Source organism: Petromyzon marinus, chromosome 14 (assembly GCF_048934315.1).
Source record: "Petromyzon marinus isolate PM22_M1 ecotype Great Lakes invasive population chromosome 14, UKy_Petmar_22M1.pri1.0, whole genome shotgun sequence".
In the NCBI taxonomy this organism is placed as follows: Eukaryota; Metazoa; Chordata; class Hyperoartia; order Petromyzontiformes; family Petromyzontidae; genus Petromyzon; species Petromyzon marinus.
The window spans coordinates 386,162-409,796 of NC_133680.1; the positions used below are offsets into that span (position 1 = coordinate 386,162).

General features: G+C 52.3%; 1 protein-coding gene across 2 annotated transcripts in view; it reads left to right on the forward strand.

Annotated features, from left to right (window-relative positions):
- Positions 1-11,992: 11,992 nt before the first annotated feature.
- Positions 11,993-23,635, forward strand: part of LOC116942493 (microphthalmia-associated transcription factor-like) — a 56,034-nt gene continuing 44,391 nt past the window's right edge. For both annotated transcript variants that reach the window (XM_032954493.2, XM_032954494.2), the window contains exon 1: positions 11,993-12,428. The gene's annotated coding sequence lies outside the window, so the exon portion shown is untranslated. The remainder of the gene's footprint in view (positions 12,429-23,635) is intronic.

Here is a 23,635-nt window from a genome sequence, read left to right on the forward strand (position 1 = left end):
CACACCCACAGCTTCAACCCAGCTCCCTCCACTCCATCACCACCACCCACGCGACAACCACAACCACTCTGTACCCAATGCCACCACGATTACCACCCTAACCCCTCTCCCCTTCGCCACCGCTATGAAACACAAATAACCCGCGTTTAGCCTTTACCAGACTGCTGGGGCAAGTGTTGAACGCGAACATCTATGAAGACCGATACGACACACACACACTAATCTACACACACACTCTGACCTACACACACACACTGATCTACACACACTCTGATCTACACACACACTCTGATCTACACACACACTCTGACCTACACACACACACTGATCTACACACACACTCTGACCTACACACACACTCTGACCTACACACACACACTGACCTACACACACACTATGATCTACACACACACACTGATCTACACACACACACTGACCTACACACACACACTGATCTACACACACACTCTGACCTACACACACACACTGACCTACACACACACACTGACCTACACACACACTCTGACCTACACACACACACTCTGACCTACACACACACACTGACCTACACACACACACTGACCTACACACACACTCTGACCTACACACACTCTGACCTACATACACACTCTGACCTACACACACACACTCTGACCTACACACACACACTGACCTACACACACACACTGACCTACACACACACTCTGACCTACACACACACACTGACCTACACACACACTATGATCTACACACACACACACTGATCTACACACACACTGACCTACACACACACACTGACCTACACACACACTCTGACCTACACACACACACTGACCTACACACACACTATGATCTACACACACACATACTGATCTACACACACACTGACCTACACACACACACTGACCTACACACACACACTGATCTACACACACACTCTGACCTACACACACACACTGATCTACACACACACTCTGATCTACACACACACTCTGACCTACACACACACTCTGACCTACACACACACACTGACCTACACACACACTATGATCTACACACACACACTGATCTACACACACACACTGACCTACACACACACACTGACCTACACACACACTCTGACCTATACACACACACTGACCTACACACACACACTGACCTACACACACACTCTGACCTACACACACACACTGACCTACACACACACACTGACCTACACACACTCTCACCTACACACACACACTGACCTACACACACACACTGACCTACACACACACATTGACCTACACACACACACTGATCTACACACACACACTGACCTACACACACACACTGACCTACACACACACTATGATCTACACACACACACTGATCTACACACACACACTGACCTACACACACACACTGACCTACACACACACTGATCTACACACACACACTGACCTACACACACACACTGACCTACACACACACTATGATCTACACACACACACTGATCTACACACACACACTGACCTACACACACACACACTGACCTACACACACACACTGATCTACACACACACACTGATCTACACACACACACACACACTGACCTACACACACACTCTGACCTATACACACACTGATCTACACACACACTGACCTACACACACACACTGACCTACACACACACTGATCTACACACACACACACTGACCTACACACACACTGACCTACACACACAACAACAACCGCCATTCGCCACTAAGTGGCGGTGACGTCACCACGACGCTTGTGCCAGGCTATATGCACCCTGAGGCCACGTGAAGTGTCGAACGCCCGCTGGCAGGAGGTCACGGGGCAGACCCAGGTGCCACGGGTCGACTGACTGAGATGACTGGCTGATGCACCACCTCTGCCCCCTACTGTGCCAACCTGCTGTGCTTTAGCCACCCGGCGCTCCGCTCGTTGTTCTGAGCGTCGCTCCTCCGCCCTCCGTTGTTGTTGGAGGGCGACTACCTCCAACTGCCCAGTAGCGTCGTTTTCGAGCCTCCTCCACAGAGGCCGATCTTGACACCGCTGGTACCAGTCATCGGCAAGTCCACTCAGGTCCACGTCCTCCTGTACCACATCACTCCATCTCTTCTCCAGCCCGTGCCGCGCCCGCTTAGCCCCCTCAATCCGGCCGAACAAAAGCTGTTTCGGCATGCGGTGGCTGGGCATGCGGGTTACATGACCCAGCCATCGCAGCCTTCCCTGCCGGAGGAGCTCACCGATGGGACCTTGCCCAGATCTTTCAAGGATTTGTGAGCTCCTCACACAATCCAGTCTGGTTAAACCCAGGATGGATCGTAGGCAGGCCAGCCTAAATGTTTCTAACCGGCGAAGATGTTCCATTAGGGGGGTCCACGTTTCGCAAGCGTAGAGAAGGGATGGAATGACCGTGGCCGAGAAGACCTGAAGCTTAGTGCGGAGCGACAGACCAGGTAGCTTCCACACAGCGTTACGCAACCGATGAAAAGATATTGCCGCTCGACTGATTCGGAGTGAGACCTCTGCTGTTAAACTGGAGCCAGTCATAAGCACACTGCCCAGGTATGGGAAACTCTCCACTCTCTCCACAACTGCCCCATCACCGATTGGGAGTTGTGGGGGTGGAGTGTCCGATGGTACAAAATACTTAGGCAGGTCCCTAGTTTTGGTGGGGATGATGGTAAGGCCCCACCTCTTAGTGGCACGCTCCAGTCTCAGCAGCAGCGTCTCCAACTCCTCCTCTGAATGAGCAGCTATTACCATATCATCAGCATACATAGCGTGGTTGAGCAATAGGGAGCCATCCCTTGACCGCACCCGGGCATCGATCAGCCTCCCATTATATCTGTACCATATGGAGATTCAACCGGTACAGCTATTGAAGGCTTCACGAACTACGTGTTCAAAATAGATGTTAAATAATGTGGGAGCCAGAGGACATCCCTGTCGCACCCCAAGGTGTACAGGGAAAGGCTCTGACTCCTGGCCACGTAGTTTTACCCGGGCCCGCTCATCATCATGAAGGTCCTTAATGAACGTGAGCAGAGGGTCAGGTACTCCAAAAGCACGAACAACGACCCAGAGCCCAGGCCTACTGATGGTATCATAGGCCTTGACCAGGTCAATAAAGCAGAGATGTAGGTCTTGTTGGAATTCCCTACACCTCTGCTGTAGCAGACGGACAGAAAATTTGGCAGCTGTGCAGGACCGCCCTTTCCTGAAACCGCATTGGGGCTCCGCAAGCCTCTCCTCAGCGTGCCTGGCAAGGCGATGCTGAATAATCCTTGCCAGGACCTTTCCCGGCACACTGAGGAGTGAGATGCCCCAGTAGTTGTTAGAGTCTGTGCGGTCCCGCTTCTTAAAAAGGGGGACCACCAGGGCATCCTTCCAATCCTGCGGAACCCGTCCAGTGGTCCAGACCGTTGTTATGATGTCATATAGGGCAGTCTGTGCACAAACGCCACCCTCCCTCAGCATTTCGCTTGGGAGATCATCTCTGCCCGCTGCCTTTCCTGGTCTCAGACTCCGGATTGCCTTCAGTACTTCCTCAACAGATGGCCCCTCAGCCAGCCACTCACAGGGGGTGACTTCTTCCAATATTTGAGGCACCGCAGCCTCAGCAGGGTCATCCTCACTTTGTGCCACGATGTTTTCCTGGCTGAGGGATTTTCCCTCCCCCAGGACCTCACAGAAATGCTCAGCAAATCTGCAAACCTGTTCCTGGGGGTCGGAGATTGGATCACCGTTTTTTCCCCTAATGATGGTAATAGGTGTGGCGCTGCAGGTTACTTTTTTGATGGAGTTAAATAGAGATTTGTGATCACGGGCCACTGAGGCAGCCTCCATCTCCTCAGCAACCGGCGACGACCACCCATCCTTGCAGCGCCTCACGGCTCTCCGAACCTCCGAGCGAAGGCTGCGGTAAGCCTCCTCATTCTCTGACGTGGGATTCTGTAGCCGATGGCAGTGGGCCTGTCGCTTTTTCTCAACCATCCTGAACACCTCCTCTGTCAGCCAGGGTCTCTGGGGAGGTCTAGACCGCGTACCCAAAGCAGCCATTGCAGCTGCATGAGTCACAGTTCTAAACCTCGCCCATTTACCCTCGACATCAGGAGGAGTCGGGGACGATGCCAACCCCAGCAGCAAGCGATGATGAAATTCTCGCTTGCAACTTTCATCAGATAACTGAGACCAGGCCACTTTAGGTCGGAATGGGGTCCTGGGTGTACACCCACCACCGGAGTGGAAGAATGGCAGGCGCATCTTACAGATGACTAGTCGATGGTCAGAGGGCAGATCAGCTCCACGGTAGGTCCTGGTGTCAAGGACATGGGCTCACATCCGCTGGTCCATCACTATGTAGTCCAGCAGATGTTCTTGCTTGGACCTGGCATGCATCCATGATGTTGTGTGGATGCGCCGATGCCGGAACAGCGTGTTGGTAATTACAAGCCCATGGGCTGCACAAAAATCTAGCAGCCTCCTACCGTTGTTATTGAGCTGATCTGGCCCATGCCCTCCAATCACTCCAGACCAGGTGCCAGTATCATGACCAACTCGGGCATTGAAGTCACCCAACATGATGACTCTATCCCGAGGGGCCACTTTAGCCAGCACCTGTGACAGGAGGTCATAGAAGGCATCTGACTCATCGGCTTTGCCTGCATCCCTCCACGGATGTTCATCTTCGGTGGGGGCATAAGTAACCACGATCACCATTCCTCGCCTCCGGTTGATGGGAAGGTGAGCCCAAAGTAGCCTGGGGCTTACAGCTTCCCACACCCCACCGCCACGCTCCCACGCCCCCTTCATTCTTTTGTTCAAAAGAAGAGCCACACCCTGTTGTTTGGCAGTCTGCTGCCCCGAGTAGAGGACTGTCCACCCCTCATGGTGGCAGGAGCCAGAGCCGGTCCACCGGACCTCCTGAATGCCGCATAGATCCAGGCGGTACCGGTCCAGCTCCCGACAGAGGAGTGGCAGCCTCTCCTCCGCAGTGAGCGTTTGAGCATTCCACGTGGCCACCCGTAGTGGCTTTTCGTTGTTTCTGGAGTAGCCCCGAGGGTAAGTATTCAATCTCCTGGCTCCGCCAATTGGGGTTTGGCCAGGAGACGTCATAGACGCCTGGCCCCCCGGGGCCTCCGGCACAAGCTTATTAGTTACATATTTCAGTTTAACTCGTGGTTTCGTGGTAATTAATTGAAGGTGGAGGGGTTACCAGCCCCTCGCACCCGTCCAGAGCCCCCGTTTAGCCCCTGTGATGGACACATATGCCATGAGGGGAGGAGCCAATCAAAATTATATCTCCCCCCACAGCACTGTCCACGACAGAGTTGCCCGTCCGGCACCGCGAGGAGGTAGGGGGTTGTTTTGCCGGACTCTGACCTACACACATACTCTGACCTACACACACACTGACCTACACACAACAACAACAACCGCCATTCGCCACTAAGTGGCGGTGACGTCACCACGACGCTTGTGCCAGGCTATGTGCACCCTGAGGCCACGTGAAGTGTCGAACGCCCGCTGGCAGGAGGTCACGGGGCAGACCCAGGTGCCACGGGTCGACTGACTGAGATGACTGGCTGATGCACCACCTGTGCCCCCTACTGTGCCAACCTGCTGTGCTTTAGCCACCCGGCGCTCCGCTCGCTGTTGTGAGCGTCGCTCCTCCGCCCTCCGTTGTTGTTGGAGGGCGACTGCCTCCAACTGCCCAGTAGCATCCTTCACGAGCCTCCTCCACAGAGGCCGATCTTGACACCGCTGGTACCAGTCATCGGCAAGTCCACTCAGCTCCACGTCCTCCTGAACCACATCACTCCATCTCTTCTCTAGCCCGTGCCGCGCCCGCTTAGCCCCCTCAATCCGGCCAAACAAAAGCTGTTTCGGCATGCGGTGTCTGGGCATGCGGGCTACATGACCCAGCCATCGCAGCCTTGCCTGCCGGACGAGCTCACCGATGGGACCCTGCCCAGATCTTTCAAGGATTTGTGAGCTCCTCACACAATCCAGTCTGGTTAAACCCAGGATGGATCGTAGGCAAGCCAGCCTAAATGTTTCTAATCGGCGAAGATGTTCCATTAGGGGGGTCCACGTTTCGCAAGCGTAGAGAAGGGAGGGAATGACCGTGGCCGAGAAGACCTGAAGCTTAGTGCGGAGCGACAGACCAGGTAGCTTCCACACAGCGTTACGCAACCGATGAAAAGATATTGCCGCTCGACTGATTCGGAGTGAGACCTCTGCTGTTAAACTGGAGCCAGTCATAAGCACACTGCCCAAGTATGGGAAACTCTCCACTCTCTCCACAACTGCCCCATCACCGATTGGGAGTTGTGGGGGTGGAGTGTCCGATGGTACAAAATACCCAGGCAGGTGCTTAGTTTTGGTGGGGCTGATGGTAAGGCCCCACCTCTTAGTGGCACGCTCCAGTCTCAGCAGCAGCGTCTCCAACTCCTCCACTGACCTACACACACACTCTGACCTACACACACACTCTAACCTACACACACACTGACCTACACACACACACTGACCTACACACACACTCTGACCTACACACACTGACCTACACACACACACTCTGACCTACACACACACTCTGACCTACACACACACACTGACCTACACACACACTCTGACCTACACACACACACACTCTGACCTATACACACACTCTGACCTACACACACACTGACCTACACACACACTCTGACCTACACACACACACTCTGACCTACACACACACACACTGACCTACACACACACACTGACCTACACACACACTCTGAGCTACACACACACACTGACCTACACACACACACTCTGACCTACACACACACTGACCTACACACACACTCTGACCTACACACACACACACTGACCTACACACACACTCTGAGCTACACACACACACACTGACCTACACATACACACTCTGACCTACGCACACACACACTCTGACCTACACACACACTCTGACCTACACACACACACACTGACCTACACACACACTCTGAGCTACACACACACACTGACCTACACACACACACTCTGACCTACACACACACACACACTCTGACCTACACACACACTCTGACCTACACACACACACACACACTCTGACCTACACACACACTCTGACCTACACACACACACACTGACCTACACACACACTCTGAGCTACACACACACACTGACCTACACACACACTCTGACCTACACACACACACACTGACCTACACACACACACACTGACCTACACACACACTCTGACCTACACACACACACACTCTGACCTACACACACACACACAGACCTACACACACACTCTGACCTACGCACACACTCTGACCTACACACACACACACTGACCTACACACACACAGACTGACCTACACACACACACACTGACCTACACACACACACACTGACCTACACACACACACACTGACCTACACACACACACTGACCTACACACACACACTGACCTACACACACACTCTGAGCTACACACACACACTGACCTACACACACACACTCTGAGCTACACACACACGTATGCACGCGGCGCCCAGTCCGCGTCGTTCTAATCAGGGGACCGGACCCCTGCAGAGCTTCTTTTGGAGGGGGGGGGGGGGGTCCTGGAGACCACCCCCGGCCAAGGTGGGGTCCGACCTCCCGGCGCGCCACTCGCGGCGTCCCGCTGACACAGCCCCCACCCTGTCGTGATGGCTTGTGACCCGTGCTCTCAACAAGGACCCCAGCGATCAGTCTGCGCTGTCTATTACGATAAAGTTTTGCGTCCAATCAGGACCCATATTGAACGGAGAGCTTCCATGTTGCTATACATATCTGGCAGTTCAGCAGCGTTGGTGCAGGCGAGCCTGACTCTGCTGATGAGACACTGAATGTCGAAACCGGCCGAAAGTGTTGAGCCAATGCTGCCGACATTGAAGCACTCCCGAACGGGTCCGTGGCGCGTGCGGTTGATGAGAAACAGAACAGAATGTGTTGTGTATGTGGACAGACTGATATGGGAAGGACACGCGTTGCTGCTTCATGTTGACGTCACAACGGCGCGGGTGATTGTTTAGTTTTGTATTTGTCCATGTTTGTGTTTTCAGCTCTGGCTTTGCGTGATGCTCACAGCGCCGCCGTGTGGCCAACCTGCGCCTGCGGAGAGCGGTGGCGCAGTGGTTAGCACACCGCACGACGAACCCGGTCACCCAGGTTCGATTCCCGCTCACTGCCATCAGCAGAGATATATGAACCGGTCCTATGTGTCCCCTAGGTCGACACAGACTAAAATAAGTACCTGGTGCGATGTGGACACATCACCGGCAGAGCGTGGTGCTGTCCACCCACCCCTTCCCGTGCCGTTTCGGCCTTCATCGGCGGTCGCATACAGCAAAAATATTTGCTGGTTGAATTCCAGGATGTTTCTGCTGCACGTCGTTGCTTTGGGATGTTCTGTATTCATATTTTGTTTGTTGCAGTTGCACCCGACTTAAGAGCCGCATGGCTCACAGGGCGATACCTAATAAATGATAAATAAATAAATGAAACTTTAAACTCGTAATTGATGTTTGTGTTTTGGCGACTCCGTACCACTGCGCACATGAACACCGCTACCCACCTGGCGCGGATCGTTCTGTTGTCGTGTCGTCCAAGCGCAGCAGCGAGGACGAATTCCGAAGCCAATAAACAAAACTTTGAAACTTTGATTAGCGCCTCGTGTAGAGCACGTCGAAAGGAACACATCACCGTGTCGTTCGCCTTCAACAGACATAAAATGACGTCGCAACGCAGTTTATGCGAGAGCCGGGGGCTAATGGGACCCCGGGGTCCCGCCATAAGGTTCAATTGCCCCAACAGCATGTTAAGGCTACACGGGGGATGTTTGTCTTTGACAACTGCAGCAATAAAGTGTAACAGACGGTGGCGCTGCGACACAAACACTCGTGGATGTACGCAGCCGAGTCTGAATGTGACGCTGCACAGACAGTGAATGGGCATATTTATCTCATAGAGGCTCTCAGTCATAGATATCCATGTAAGTGAGTCTGTGGGTCTCTGTGTGAGTCTGTAGATCTCCGTGTGAGTCGATGAGAGACAGGCAGTACGGCATTGGAAGAGGAGACTGGGAGGTCTTGAACTTGGACTTGAACTTGACAGGGAGTCCACAGCAAGAATGGCCGGGGGATGAGAGGGCAGTTCTATACTGTGGGGGCAGCAGAGGAGAGTGAGCGACTTCCAGTTGGGCAGATGCCGAGTGCCGGGGCTTCAGCGGGAAGTCGGTGGTTATGCAATGTGCGTCTTGAGCACATAGGCAGTGACACAGTCTCAAAGTGACAATGTTCAACTTCGTCGGAGCAAAACTATTTTTTATAACAGATAAAAAAATAATTAAATTACAAGTCTCATATATCGATTAAAAACACGGGGAGATGGCGTGGCTATAATTACAGTGAGAGGTAGGAATAGGAACACGCGGATTCGAGAGCACACGCAGCAGGTTAGAGACACCGCGTTCACTGCGAAGACATTGAGGGTTGGGCGAGAAGGGAGGATGGTCACCGGTCGAGACTAACCACAGAATGTCAGCCAAAGGAGGGAACGCATTCATGAGAGCACGCGCATCGCGGAGATGGAGCAATACAATGAGCTCGTGCGGGACCATGAAGAATGGAGATGGCTTGGGGAGGCCTTCTTCCAGCAGCGGATAGATCATGGATGATGATAATGAACGTACTACTGGAGGGGATGTGGGGTGGAGGCAAGGGAGGGGGTGGTGGTTCGGGTCATTGCTCAGTGCGCTCCTGTCCACAGACTTCATCCTCCCCGCTGGCGACCCGAGTTGAGGGAATGGCGCGACGCGTGAATCGACGCTCATTCGACTCGTACGTTGAGTCGCGTTGGGATCATTTTTCCATGTTGCTTTCCTCTCGCGTAATTTATGCGACATTAACATAATTAATTTTATATATACACATTCACAATAGATTGCGTAAATATAAATGTGCCGTTAAACCGGCCACCACCCGACACAGCCAATTAGTAAGGTTTGTCACGTAAACAGAACGTGCCAATTGGCATCCACTGTTAGCAGGCTTATAGTGGATGATATTGGTCGCGAAAGCCTACATGTTAAATATATACACATTATTAACCCATTCTTATTAACCCACTGATGTCCACACTCGCATGGAGGAACCGCTTACTCGTGTCGTTGGCGATGATTGCGCAGGCAGCTTCTGCATTTAATTTGGCTCAAGTCCAGCCCTAAGAATGACAAACACCATCGACTCCTCTTGGTGCACAGTGCGGCTGGGGCTGCCATGCAACCCAAACAACGGACCACACAGCAAACCCACAGATATCCAGAGAGATAGGCAGACACACAGAGATACATTAAAGACAAGCCGAGAGTCGTGTGTCTGTGTCCATACAACCCTCACTATGGCCCGCGCAGTGAACTATTGAGGCCTGTGCTCCTTCAGCGGAGGAGGAGGAACGACACGGACTCTCTCTCTGCTGAAGCCCTCTCGCTCGGGACCTCCGCATTGGCCTCGATCATGAACCGCGTCGCTGCTGCTGCTGCTGCTGCTACGGTCGTGCGCGCGAGTAGAACATCACGACCACAGCGAACATCACTCCCACATTACAGGGCGGAAACAACCAGTTAAACAGACACACGGGAACACGACTAGAATATAAAGCAGGATAACAGTGGCGTAGTGACTCCATTATCAGTGGCGTAGTAACTCCATTATCAGTGGCGTAGTAACTCCATTATCAGTGGCGTAGTAACTCCATTATCAGTGGCGTAGTAACTACATTATCAGTGGCGTAGTAACTCCATTATCAGTGGCGTAGTGATTCCATTATCAGTGGTGTAGTAACTCCATAATCAGTGGCGTAGTAACCCCATTACCAGTGGCGTAGTGATTCCATTATCAGTGGTGTAGTAACTCCATTATCAGTGGCGTAATGAATCCATTATCAGTGGTGTAGTAACTCCATTATCAGTGGCGTAGTGAATCCATTATCAGTGGTATATTAACTCCATTATCAGTGGGGAAAGTGATTCCATTATCAGTGGGGCAGTGATTACATTATCAGTGGGGCAGTGATTCCATTATCAGTGGCGTAGTGAATCCATTATCAGTGGTATATTAACTCCATTATCAGTGGGGAAAGTGCTTCCATTATCAGTGGGGCAGTGATTACATTATCAGTGGCGCAGTGATTCCATTATCAGTGGCGTAGTAACTCCATTATCAGTGGCGTAGTAGTAGGTAAGGTGGGGCCCCACTATTTGATTGTCTCGCACGGTCGCACCGAGGCTATTCTATGTCGCGGAACCTCTGGCCTATTTACATCATTACGCCCACGGTCTCAGATATGTAACACTGTAGGGGCGCTCCGTCTTTGCACTGTTTTTGAAAACATATCTCATGGTGGTTGTCAAGGGGGCCCCAACTCGGAGCTTCTTTGCCCACCAGGGGGCCAAGGCACCCCCTGGCTGCCCCGCGTCCGTCACGCGGCCGCTCGCTCATCTCGAAGGCGGCAGCCGCGCACGGCGCGGTGACACAAAGAGGCGAATCTCGGCACCTCCCACAAGGGGGTGCCAGTGGTGGCCCCGTTGTGTCTGTCAAGCTCTTTAAACACCCCCCAACATTAAATACACAATGTATTTCCTCCAGTAAATGTCAATAAAACACCAACACTTTTCGGGGTCTCGAGGGGCGAGGGAAGGGGCCATTGGGGGGCTCGCTTGTCCCCCCCCCACCTTGAGAGCACAGCAAGAAGACTTCGAGCGTTCCTGCCGCGTGTGCAGGGCCCTGCACTGGCTGCTCGCACCACGCACGGGGCATTGGTGGACCCCCTCTCCACACCCCAATCACGCCCACTCGCCTAGCCCCCCACCCGCCTCCCATCCTCCTCCTCCGCTCGTTCTCTTCCCGTCTACCCTGCGTGTAGCCCCCCGGCACACACACACTCGCACACACACGCATGCCCTTGCCCCTGCACACACGCGCGCGCGCACACACGCGCCCTCCCTGCTCCGTCATCCGCAACGTCACGTGTGCGCGTGTTTATGGTGCTCTGCGGCTCACTCGCACTCTCTATCAGCCACTCACTCTCCACACACTCACCCTCCACACACATACGACATCACAACGTGGCTGAACTCTTCTGTTCAGAAAGCGAATCGCGCACCCACGACATCTCAGCCAAGGGGACACGATAATTGTTCATCACAGGAAGTTCGCACTGGCTACTGCTGCTGCTGCTGCTGGAGATAACCAACTTATCCTGGACAAGTGACCGGTCAACTGGCTGGCTGGCCACTCAACCAGTAGGCTGGCCGGTGGGACAGCGGCTGGCTTGACCGGCATCAAGAAAGGGCGGTAAGGTCCGGCGAGTGTGCGGTTGTGACCTTCACGATGGCACTGTACTCTGCATAGGGCATAAGCGCAGCATCAGCTCGTGCGACATCACACGCGTGCCGTCCGCCGGCAGTCCGTGATACACGGTGACGGTGATCAATGATATAACAATTCGATGTGTGTATGCAGGAAAGACTCAAGGTCTCAAGGTTCTTTTTCGGGAGGGTCCTGCCCCATTGCGATGGTTGCCTGACTTATTTATAGCAGCTGCTGTTATTGTTGTTCACAGTTGTTTGGCGTCGTGAAAGAGGATACCAGGAGAATGCTCACCGCGCTGTATATCAGGGGTTACGTTCTAACACACGCACTCAGAGGTCCGTACAGACGGGTTCACGAACCCGCTTTATCTACTGATATCTATCTCCCGGACTACCAATTCGCAGGACAGCGAAATGGGGAGTTTTGAAAATTCTCTGCGTGATCTACCAACCCTCATTTATATGCAGCCGAACGTCAGTGGACATCAAGCAGTGTCAGTCAGTGGGGTTTGTTTACAATTGTAGTGGGGAGCGGTAGTGTAGCGGTCAGCGCGCTGCGCTACGACTCCGGCAACCCGAGTTCGATTCCTGCTCACGGTCAGCAGCGGTGACAATTATCTTATCCGGTCCTGGGCCTCTCCTAGGTCGACTCAGCCTAGAAGGCGACCGGACTTAGTGTCGCCCCCCCCCCCTCTCGTGTGCCGTTCTGGCCTTCATAGGTGCTGCTCGCTAACAGCGCTTGCCCCTACAGTCTGTTTAAGGCTATACGTGGGATCTTTGAATTTGTCCTTGTGTGTCAGTGAATACGAATGGGGTGTGTGTTTGTGTTGTCCACCAATCATTTTTTGCCACGTTCCACATCGGTGCGTGCCACGGAGTGTGAGTGTGTGCGCGTGTGTCTTTGTGTCTTTGGAGACAAAGGCGTCCGGGCGTGGTGCTGCCCACCCACCCCCTCATGTGCCGTGTCGGACTTCATCGGTGCTCTCGAACAGCACTTGCCCCTCACAACAGTCTGTTAATGCTACACGGGGGATCTTTGTCTCTGTGTGTGCGTGTGTGAGTGTTTGTGAGTGTTTGTGTGAATACATAGGCACGTGGCAGAGACACACACACCATAACTCAAACACACACCGGATCTCACAAGATAAGCAGGAATTTTGGGCCTGGTTAGTACTTGTATGGAGAAATTGCATTTGAATAACAGGTGTTGTAGGCTTGGTGACCATGAAATGGCAGTACGTAAATGTACTTTTGAATCAATCTGTGCAGAGCTTTGAGTATGAACCCTCGTAGAGCGCGGTGAGTTTTTTCTGGGTATTCCGGCCGCGGCTGACATCAGTGGCGATTGATGTGTGAGCTGCTCTTATCAATCTCCCTCCCCTCGACCGTCACCAAGCCAACCCGCATTGACCATGGTGAGAAGCGTGGTTAAACTAACCCCATGACCGACTCTCCGGTTTCCACCTACACATTAAGTCATCGTCATCATCATAAGCTATGACCTATCCACTGCTGGATGAAAACGTCCCCATGCTGTCATCACCCCTTCACAGTCCTGGGATTACACAATCCATATAACTCTTGTCGCACGAGCCGAATTCATTGATCCATCTCTTGGAAGGAGTTTCCCACCCCTTTGGTTACCATGCCATCACGACTATCGCCCATCGGATATCGTCCAGTCGAGCCATGCCGTGTCCATTGTCATCAAGGTGAAGTCTCTCATTGGTCCGTCTGCTCGACTCCGCGTGTGTCATCCCAAGCGTGCGTCTCTCCTCGCTTCTTTGCGCACTTGAAGCCACACGTTTATGGAAGTCGTGGCCATATATCTTCGTGTGACAGCAGGACCCTCATGCGAACACGACTTGAGACTCAGTGAGGCTCTCCTTGGGGTTTCGTGTCTCTATGTGCTATGAAGAAGGGCCAATGCCCGAAACGTCGCATATTTAATATTTGTATTCACTAAGGCCACGGTGTAATTGATGCGCGTGTTGAGGGTTTGTTTGTGGCTGTGGTGCGGAGGAGGTCCGCGTGGTTTGGAGGTGCGCGCAGAATGAAAGCAACAGGTGTCTGGGCGACAGGGCTGGGATATTGAGAGAGATCGGGAGAGGGAGGGACATTGGAGAGGGAGGGAGACGGGAGAGGAGGAAAAAACATGGGCGAGGGAGATAGAGCGCACAGCGCGATCCAAATATGCGCATCAATCTCCTTCGAACACCACCCACTCTCCCTCTCGATGTAAATACACACGCTTATATAACGCGTCTCGCTGGCCTCCACGTGCCACCCTGTGCCGCCACCGTCATCGATTCCTTCATTCTGCCAGACAGGTTTAGGGGAGCCACAGCATTCTCTATCTTGTGTCTCTCTTGTGTCTGCGTGTGTCTCTCCATCTCTCTGTGTCGGTCTCTCTCGTATCTAGGTGTATCTTCCATGTCGTTGTGTCTCGTCTCTATATCGGTCTTGTATCTAAGTGTATCTCCACGTCTTTGTGTCTGGTCTCTGTTTGTGTCTCGGTATTTCTGTCAGACAAAGATCCTCCATATAGCCTTAACAGACTGTTGGGACAAGTGCTGTTAGTGAGCACCTATGAAGGCCGGCACGGCACACAAGGAGGTGGGTGGCCAGCACCACGCCCGGCCGCTTTTGTCTTCCCAGTGGCGATGTTTACACATGCACCAGGTACTCATTTGAGGCTGAGTCGACCTAGGGGAGGCCCAGGATCGGTTCAGATAATTGTCACCGGTGTTGGCCGTGAGCGGGAATCGAACTCGGGTTGCTGGGTGCGTAGCGCAGCGCGCTAACCGCTACACTACCGCTGGATAGACACACATCCACACAGTTAACAAACGCGTCTACAAACATGTCTCATCTCTCACTGACGCAGCTTGTATCGACACAGTGAATATCGCACGCAGTCAAACACGTAAATAAATACACCAGTTAAGTCGAGGTACTCTCCACCGGGTCGCGCGCTCTCGCTGTAACAGCGCACTTGGGGTGCGCGCGTCTTCATTCGAGATTTCAGAATCAGCTGAGACTGGCGCCGCGTTTCCCATTGAGTCTGGGAGAGCGTTCCTCCATTGACCTGAGTTGCCCACGGCTAACATCATTGGCGAACGACATCGGAACTGGTCCTGGCCTCCTCCACGCTTCAATAACTTGCGCTGGCTAGCACGATGAAGTATGGTCAAACAATCCCCCCCGTGACTAAGACATCGTGTGGACTACTACACAGATTGGTAGTGACAGAGTTTTGTATTATAAGCTGGTGACAAAAATGGAACTGACTGAATAAGGGCCATTTCATCAAACGTCCGATTAGCACAGTTGGCTGCATACGGTGCGAAAGAAGTTCAACATACATACATACACAAAGCTAAGTACACAACACAGTCTGTTGTGTACTTATGGTGTAAGTCGGTGGTAATGACTAAGGTAGTCATCATTATTTTGCATAATATATTAATCGGCTACAGTAGTCATCATGTCACATATTAGTATAACCAATACATCTAGATTACTTTGGCTCAGCGAGCCAGATGCTGGCATCATTAGCATTCTTAGGGTTCAGTGTTCCTACCCGAGGCGCAGAGTGTTGCGAGTTTCAGTGTGGTGAGTGAGTGAATGAGTGGGTGAGTGAGTTAGTAAGTGAAATAATAGGTGAGTGAGTGAATTAATGGGTGAGTGAGTGAGTGAATTATTGTGACCTGCAGTGTGGTGGTTGGACAACATAGTGAAAAAACTTGGTATTTATCTGATAGACCGAGTCCTCAACACGGGAGGAGGAATGAAATATGAGTGAAGTTCTCTGGAACAGTAGCTATGGTAGCAGAAGTAGTAGCGATAGAAGATTAATGAGGAGGTGACTGACCGCCGATGAGTGAGCGAATGACTGGAGCGAATCAGTGAGTGCTGGATCACCATTCACCCAGATTGCTTGATGTTGAATTCTACCCGGCAGTGGGGAAAGCTGTCGTGGTGCGATGCCCCGGACACTTAACCTGCAGTGCTGCCGTCGCAGCTTCGTTCTCCAGGCGCGGCAGTTGAAAGGGCAGCCGGGTGTAAAGCGAGGGCACTGCCATTAGTTCCTAGACACCGGGCCCAGCATGGATGAGAGCTCCGATGTAGTCCCTCGCGGCTCTCCCGCAGGTAGACGCCCTCCCGCTAGCAGGGGGTGAGTGGAGAATTTCAGGGCTGCGCCTCTGTAAGGCTTTGTCTGTTACCAAACATCGACTGGCTCTTCTTAAACAAGTTAACGCTTCAAATGGAAACATTCTAGGAATGACATGCGTCTGTGCAGGTCACTTCACCTCTCTCTCTCTCTCTGCTTGTTCCCTCGCACTCATCCACTTTGGAATTCCCTCTCCCACCATCATCATCGTCGTCTCTCTCTTCCTCCCGGGCCCGTGTTATAATTATAGCCTTGCTCAATTCAAGAGACGTGTACCACTATCTTTTCTTTACAACGTTGATGGTGCTGTTTGTTACTGGCTGCTTGACGTTTTCGGTCTTTGGGCCTGCGCTCAACAACTGTCTTAAACAGTAAATAAGTCATTTGACTCCACAGATCTGTCCCTCCACATAAGAAAAAAAATCTGTAAAAGTATGTGTTTTACACATCCCATTAGTCACACGGCCGGCCTTCTGGGCGTGCATCTCATCAGCAGCACTGGTTCAACACAAGCACAACTCCGGGCCAGTTTCGATATTCAGTGTCTTATCATAAAGTATTTTGTTACAAAAACCGCTCTCGGCTTCACCTGCTCACCCTGGAGACAATTGCTTCTTTATCTCGGAAAGTTGGCTTTACTTCCTCCCTACTCTCCTCCCTCCCTTCCTCCTGCTCCCCCGCACCAAACCAGCAGTGGATAAATCTGGACCGCAGAGCGTGGGTGATTTTGCGCACGGGGCGGCGCCGTGTGGTATGGGTGTGGGTGGCTGACCCACTGAATATCGTCGTCTCGTGCTCTTAGAAAACTCATAATCGTGAGCATGAGTCACCGTGCTCATAGTTGTACACGCTGTAACCAAAGATCAAGATCCCCAATCTAGCCTCCAAAGGCTGTTGGGGCAAGGGCGGTTAGCGAGTAGCCCCCATGAAGGCCGGCACGGCACACGAGAGGGTGGGTGGTAAGCACCACGCCCAGCCGCCTTTGTCTCTCTCGTGACGATATTTACACCACACAAGGTACTAATTTCAGGCTGAGTTAACCTAGGGGAGGCCCAGGACCGGCCAGCAGCACACACATACACACACATGCGTAAATATATACTGTAAAGATACATACACAGATACACTAATACACAGATACACTTATACACAGATACACTCATACACAGATACACTTATACACAGATGCACTTATACACAGATGCACTTATACACAGATACACTCATATACAGATACACAGATACACTCATATATAGATACACTTATACACAGATACACTCATACACAGATACACTCATATACAGATACACTTATACACAGATACACTCATACACAGATACACTTATACACAGATACACTCATACACAGATACACTCATACACAGATACACTCATACACAGATACACTTATACACAGATACACTTATACACAGATACACTCATACACAGATGCGCTCATACACAGATACGCTCATACACAGATACGCTCATACACAGATACGCTCATACACAGATACACTTATACACAGATACACTTATACACATACACTTATACACAGATGCACTTATACACAGATGTACAAAGACACATATCCCTCTGTAGCCTTTAATGGACAAGTGGGGCAACTTTTGTTAGTGATCACCGGTGAAGGCCGTAAATCTCCCGGCCACCTTTGTCTCCCCAGTGCTGAGTTTTATTCTGGACATCTGTGAAAAATAGCTTCATAGTTAATCAGATTCCTCCATTATCAATACAGATTCTGATTCTTCATCGCACCAGGCTCTCTGTTACGGCTGAGTCTACCTATAATCAGCCCAGGGCCGGTTTAGATAGCACTCACCACTGATGTTTGCCGTGACCGGAAATGTATGAATGTATGTTGAACTTCTTTCTCCCCGTATCTAGCCAGATTCATCGTGCAGTGAGCTAACCACTGCGCCACCGCTCATATTTGTTTCACCAAGGTGAGTCTCACTCACAATAGTGACCTGGGGCACGACAATTACAAAGCAAAACAAATAAAGTACAACAATGAAGCAAATGGAAATGAGAGCAAAAGCAACTGCATCACGAACGTGACTCACTGCTAAGTAACGCATCCCCTGTTGCATAGTTCGGCTGGGCTGCAATATTTTTCGACTGATCGTACGGACCCGCCATGGTAATGTGGAATTTCAATTTAGACCAGGGTGCACAATGATGCTGAGGTTTTTAAATCTTAAGTTCCCCGCGTGTAAAAATGTCCCCTGGGTGTAAATAAGAAGGGATGATGATGATGATGTTCGTAATCATAACACCACCACTCTCCAGCACCGCATGGACAGGGGCGCGATCTCACCAGAGCCCCAGAGCCCTCCTCATTCCCCCCCACATCCCCTCCAGCCCCCTCCTCGTGCATTTCAGGCAGAGAAATAACTCGGCACACGCCCTCGAGTGCTGTTGATGGTTAAATATAGAGCGTGGCGCTTAGATACGCACATAACGGATTTATGCCCCATGTGTACCGTCACACACACACAGATGCACAAGCAGCCAAACATACACACAAAGGCCCCCCTTAGAGCGTTCGACAAACTTTTTGGGCAAGTGTTTTCAGTGAGCAGCTATTAAGTCCGGCAAGGCACACGAGGAGGTGGGTGGCTAGCAGCACCGCGCCTTGCCACCTTTGTATCCCCAATGCTGCATGATGTTGTACTCATCACGTGTTGTTTTTACTCTTGTAACAGAGATACCGTGGTGTCACGTGGCTTTCTAGAAACCTCATGACATTGTCTCCCTGCATTGTCTCCCTGCATTGTCTCCCTGCATTGTCTCCCTGTTCAAACGAGCAGAGAGGACCAACGCTGGAATTCCACGTTCCTACGCTGGGGACAGTCTTACCATTGCACGATCATAGCCGAAGGTTTAACCACAGAGGGGGGATCTATCCATTGCTGGATGAACTCCAGACGTTCTGGGGGGCGGGGGCGAGAGTGAGACTGGGGGTGGGGGGGGGGCTGAAGTCAGAAGTCTCTGGAGTCGGCTGTAGGGTTTTGGGTAGATGATGGTGGTGATTATGGTGCTTGTGGTGGAAATACTCGTGACGATGGCTGATGATGATGTTGATGCTGCCAATTTGTAATTATATTGCTGCTATTGATGATTATTCTGCTGATGATGCCTATCGATGGATCTGCTGCTCCTGCCGCTCCTGCTGCTGATGATAATTATGTATATGCTACTGTGGCTGCTATTACCACGACTGACGATGTTGACATCATCAGGAGATTTAACGCCATGGGAAAAGGAAGACAATAATACAAATTGTAATGTAAACATTTTTTTGGAGTTGATTAAAATTAACATTTCATTCTGAGAAACGGAGCTACAAATGGCCTCAGGCCTTCGCATGATGAGCCAAATGAAATCTATGAAATTGCAGTGAAGAAGAGGAAATTTAAATGTGGACCGCATGCCGATGCAAATATTCTCCGGCGAGAGCGAGAATTCCCGGCACCATCGCGTTATCTCCACGCGCGCGTGGGTGCGGACGAGGGCAGAGATAATCACGACACGTGCGCAGCACACAGCGACAACACAACGGTCCCCCGTGTAGCCTCGAGCAGACTGTTGGGGGTAAGTGTTGTTAGCGAGCAGCACTTATTAAGACCGGCACGGCACAATACTGTATCGGCTATAGGGGGTGGGTGGCCAGCAACACGCCCGGACGCCTTTGTGTCTCCCAATGTTGATGTTTAGCACACTGCACAAGGTACTCATGTAAGGTTGGGTCAACCTCGCAGAGGCCCAGTACCGCTTCAGATATTCGTCACGTTTGCGGTGCAGTGCGCTAACCACCATGCCACCGCTCCTCGCACATCAACCGCAGTTTGCCAATAAGCAGCGGTGACGTCACCACGGCGAATGTGCCAGGCTATGTGCACATTGAGCCCGCTTGAAGTGGCGAAGGCTCGCGCCGGCAGGAGATCACGGTACAGACTCTACTGTGCCAACATGCTGCATTGAAGCCGCCCAGCGCTCCGATCGTTGTTTTGAGCGTTGCTCCTCTGCCCTCCGCTGTTTGGAGGGTAGCTGCCCCAAACTGCCCAGGGGCGTTCTTCACGATTCTCCTCCATAGAGGCCGATCCTAACACCGCTGGTACCAGTCATCGGCAATCCACTCAGTTCCACATCCTTCTGCACTGCATCAGTCCATCTCTTCTCGAACCCGTGTCGCGGCTATTTGGCTCCCTCTGTCTGGTCAAACAAAAGCTGCTTGGGCATGCGGTGGTTTATGTATGCGGGCTCCATGACCCAACAAATGCAGCCTCGCCTGCCGGAGGAGCTCATCGATGGGAATGTGTCCAGACTTTTCAAGGAACTGTGAGCTTCTCACACAATCCGACCTGGTCAAACCCAGGATAGATCGTCGGCAGGCCAGCCCGAATATTTCAAGCCGGCGAAGATGCTCCTTCAGAGGGGTCCACGTGTCACAAGCATAGATAGGCATAACTGTGGCCTCGAAGGCTGAGAGCTTTGTGTGGAGCAACAAACCAGGTCGCTTCCACACAGCGTTACGCAGCCAATGAAAAGATAACGCCGATTGATTCGGAGTGAGAACCCTGCTTCCCAACCGGAGCTGGTCATAAGCACACTGCCCAGGTATGGAACTTCTGCACAGACACACACAGACAGATACACTCAGGCACACAAACACATCGTGACACACATTGAAACATAAATATTGACACACTACGCAGCCAGAGCTTCCGTTGCCACAGCGAGGCGAGGGGGAAGTGGGGGACCGGGGGGAGGAGGAAGTGGGGGGGAGGGGGGGACCGCGGGGAGGGGGAAGTGGGGGACCGGGGGGAGGGGGAAGTGGGGGACCGGGGGGAGGGGGAAGTGGGGGGGGAGGGGGGGACCGGGGGGAGGGGGAAGTGGGAGATACTCGGAGAGGGGGTATAGGGGCTTAGGGGAGGGGGGGTGGGGGATGAGGGGAGGAGTGTGGGGGGATGAGGGGAGGGGACGGACGCATCTGCAGTCGACATGACAATCACGCGCTCCTGACAGCTTCATTGGCTGAGACCCCAGTTTCCACGTGACCCATTAACGGAGTAAACAACATCAACAGCAGCAGCAGTGTGAAGAGGGAGTGTACACAAATCTCTAGCTCCAGCTTCACCGAGTCTCAAGACCACTTTTTAAGAACGCTATTTTACAGAGTTGGCCCTTGCCTTTACACATCTGGAATTTCACCAGCATTGGTTCAAGCGAGCTGGCCCTGCTGATGAGACACTGCATGACGACAATAATTAACCCAGAGTGTATCTGTGTTGAACTGATTCTGCTGCAAAATACTCCCAGAACGCCTTGTGGGCGATGGGATGCGTATTTTGTTTTGTTTGTTTAGAAAATACTTTTATGTGGAGGGACAGCCAACTGAATGCAGAGAGCATTCGCTACTGACGTTAGCTGTGGCCTGGAATCCTACCAAGGTGAACTGTAGGAACTGGTGACTGTGTTAGTCTTGAGCAGGTAGGTAAACCAACTCCCCCGCCACTCACCCACCACTCACCCACCCCACCACTCACCCACCCACCCCACCACTCACCCACCCCACCACTCACCCACCCACCACTGACCCACCCCACCACCCACCCACCACTCACCCACCCCACCATTCACCCACCCCACCACTCACCCACCCACCACTCACCCACCCACCCCACCACTCACCCACCCCACCACTCACCCATCCCTCACCCACCCCACCACTCACCCACCCCACCCACCCCACCACTCACCCACCACACCACTTACCCACCCCACCACTCACCCACCCACCACTCACCCACCCCACCACTCACCCACCCACCCCACCACTCACTCATCCACCCACCCCACCACTCACCCACCACTCACCCACCCACCCCACCACTCACCCACCCACCCCACCACTCACCCACCCCACCACTTACCCACCCCACCCCATCACTCACCCACCCCACCACTCACCCACCCACCCCACCACTCACTCATCCAACCACCCCACCACTCACCCACCCACCCCACCACTCACCCACCCCACCACTCACCCACCCACCCCACCACTCACCCACCCACCCCACCACTCACCCACCCCACCACTCACCCACCCAATCTCTCACCTCCCCGTTCACCTCCACCTCTAGTCACCTCCGCCCCCTATCAGCATAACTATACTGTACGCAGATTTATTGAACTGTGCGTGGGCAAATCTATTCTTTATTAGCTACGCTAATTATGTGCATATAATATGCTTATGTTAAATCTAGGCCGATGGGGTGAGTCTACGGGTCTCTATGCGAATGTGTAGGTGTCTATATAAGTCTACGGGTCTACATCTGAGTCTATGGGTCTCTGTGCGAGTCTCCCCGCACTACCCCCCGTGTTCCCCGGGGTTATTTTCGCTGTGTGTATAACGGGACCGTGACATCAGCTCACGGGCGTGTGGGGGTAGGGCAGGGTGCCTGGGTTCGCGCGACACCCCCAGTGACTCACTGCATTGCCCACAATGATTCAATCGTCGATTGTTTTTGTCTCGACTGTTTTGCCTCGTTTGTATTGTCTGTCTCGTGTGTATTGTCTGTCTCGTTTGTATTGTTTGTATTGTCTGTCTCGTTTGTATTGTCTGCCTCGTGTGTATTGTCTGCCTCGTTTGTATTGTCTGCCTCGTTAGCATTGTCTGCCTCGTTTGTATTGTCTGTCTCGTTTGTATTGTCTGCCTCGTTAGCATTGTCTGTCTCGTTTGTATTGTTTGTATTGTCTGTCTCGTGTGTATTGTCTGCCTCGTTTGTATTGTCTGTATCGTTTGTATTGTCTGCCTCGTTAGCATTGTCTGCCTCGTTTGTATTGTCTGCCTCGTTAGCATTGTCTGTCTCGTTTGTATTGTCTGTCTCGTTTGTATTGTCTGCCTCGTTTGTATTGTTTGTATTGTCTGTCTCGTTTGTATTGTCTGCCTCGTGTGTATTGTCTGCCTCGTCTGTATTATCTGCCT